Below are 2749 nucleotides of genomic sequence, written 5' to 3'. Positions count from 1 at the left end.
CAACTATGTAAGGGTCTTTGGTCCTGTAGCCAAAAAATGTGTGTGTGGGTCGTCCAGGTGTCGAGGCATGATTGGTGGGGACCCACTAAGTTCTGAAAGCTATATAATGAGGTCCAAGATCTTGTTGTTTTAGGTCTTCACATTCATGGTCTAGCTAGTGTTGACCTAGTTTTCATTTAACTGATCTAGGTGATTTATTTTCTTTAAATAGGAAATATTAGAGTTGTTGTTGGGTGAGACCCTCCTCAGGAGGACGATCAGATTTCAAGAATGTTATAGACAGTAGTGGTCCTACCGGGTGAAATGTGTATAAAGTTTGATGACATTGGTGCTCTTGAGGATGTGAAAAGTGCATTATTCAGGGTCTGTATTTTTTATTTTATTTTAATAGAGCAGTCTATTCCATTTTATTATTGCCTATCTTGGGTATGATTTATCAAGGTAGTCTCCCTTAGTCCCTTTTCATTTTATAATTAGGACAGAAGCAATGAAGTAAACTGTTAGCATCTAGCAATCAAACAAAGTTTTTTCAATTTACTGATATAGACTATAGATGTGTGTATAACGTGAATCAATGACATGAATTCTGAAGCAATCAATAAAGTTAAATTTATGCATCTCCTGAGATGATTTATCCATTTACACTAGCTGTTTGGACATATTCTAGTAATCTCTTAAGTCTTAATACCTATTATTTGTTATGCTTGCAGAGATCATAGGAGCCAAGTGATAAAGTTGATCTTCACTTTGTCTACAAAGATGTTGAAGGAGCATCAACATAATGGGATGATATTCATAGAAAATTCAGGACTTACTTCCCAAACCCCCTTCCTTCAAACCCAATCCTTTCACTCCTGCAGATGATGAAGACTCAAAACCTAAAACCAAATCTCAGATCGATAACAAGACAGAAGAAGAACTCAAAGATTTAGAAGATGATCTTGATGACAATTGTTTCCTCAAAGAATGCAGGTACTTTCAACTCCCTTAATCCTAATCTCATTTTATGAGGGCATTAAACTTCATGTGATATTTTCATGGTTTCATTTTCTTTTATGCTCTTGAAGGAGATAGAGGTTAGTAGAGATGAAGCAAATAGTGAAAGTTGCAAAGTTTTACTCAGTCATTCCCATTTCAGGATCCGACTTTGTGTGTGAGGTATCACAAGATCCATATGATGTGTGGGTGGTTGTTATTCTATATAAAGATGGGTAATCACTAATTCACTACTATCTTGTTTGTTATTTATTAGCAATTGATTTTGATTATATGGTTGTTAATGGGAACTTATGAGTGACTAGGTACCCAGATTGTGAAGTTCTAATGCAGTGTGTGGAAGAACTGGAAACAATGTATTCAGCTACCAAATTTTTCAAGATTATATCAACTCAATGCATTCCTAATTATCCAATTATAATATTCCCACTGTGTTGGTGTCCAATAATGGTGCAGTGAAGTCAAATTATGTTGGATTGCACACTTTTGGTAGGAGATGCACTCCAGAAGGTGTTGCTATGATTTTATGCCAATCAGATCTTGTTCTTAATGATGGACTCAATGGTAAAGCTTCTAGAGAAGTTGTTCTTGAAGGAGTGAGGAAAAGGTTTATAGAGATGCACTCCAGAAGGTGTTGTTTTCTTAATGTTTTATGTTAAATTATAATAGGTTTCTTTTAGTAACATGATTTGAGATTTTATCCCCTTTTAGATATGTCTGTTTGTTTGGCATTCATTTGCTTTGTTTATGTTGTTATGCAACTGCTCTTTCAATCTTTGTTGTCAGTCTTTTAAAGGAATATTGCTTTTTGGGCCTCCTAGGAAAACACTTGTTGCCAAAGCAGTTGCAAATGAAGTAAGAGCTAACTTTATCAGCATAATTGGTTCCACAATTACATCTAAGGTACTTTCATTTCTCCACTCCCCACCCATAAATATTTTTTACATAGTTCTCTAGTGATATTTTTCCTTCTTTCATAGAATGATTGGCTCCTATCTTGTTTTTTGATATTTAAATGCAATTTTTTTCTTAAGTTGGTGGTGGCGAAGTTTAATACCATGGTGAGGTTGCAAGGCTTAAAGTTGCCATGAAGATTGTCAAAGCATAAATTACTCATGGGTTCCTTTTAATCTTGTACATGTTTTGCTTTTCTATAATAAATATTATGCAATATCAGCAATGTATTACATTACTTACTATTGGAATGATAACTTGTATTTAACATATTAGTGCAATGAATTATCTTTCTTATTTATTGTATTTTATTTTGTATTATAAGATTTTAATGTGTTATTCAATTTAAAAATTACTAAATCTATCAAAATATATAATTTTTAAAACATTTAAAATTATGACATGCAAAAATGTGTGTCGTCTTTCTTTATAACAGTGGCTTTAATGATACACAATGCGTGTCCTAAACGCGCGTAGTAAGGTTACGACACGTAAATGTGTGTCATCTTCCTTTATGACAGGGCCTTCCTTGACACGCAATGTGTGTCGTAAACGCGCGTCGTAAATGCGTGTTGTCAATGCACGTCGTAAATAGACGACACACAAAAGCATGTCGTCTCTCATTATGACAGGGCCTTCCTTGACACACATTTGCGCTTCGTCTGAGCGTTTTACGACATTCATTGCGCATCATAAAAGACTGTTTTTCTAGTAGTGGATGTCATTGATGAATTTCTTGAGCTTAATCAGGATTTGGATTTTTGTCATGTTTGTAAGTGGTCTCATGAGTACATTGGTT

General features: G+C 34.5%; 1 pseudogene; it reads left to right on the top strand.

Moving 5' to 3' along the window:
• Positions 1–303: 303 nt before the first annotated feature.
• On the top strand, positions 304–2087 carry LOC145035234 (uncharacterized; annotated as a pseudogene).
• Positions 2088–2749: the final 662 nt, after the last annotated feature.

This window comes from Lactuca saligna, chromosome 3 (genome assembly GCF_052625555.1).
Source record: "Lactuca saligna cultivar CGN05327 chromosome 3, ASM5262555v1, whole genome shotgun sequence".
Taxonomy (NCBI): domain Eukaryota; kingdom Viridiplantae; phylum Streptophyta; class Magnoliopsida; order Asterales; family Asteraceae; genus Lactuca; species Lactuca saligna.
Note: the sequence above shows the minus strand (reverse complement) of the source record. Positions and strands in the feature narration are given on the sequence as shown.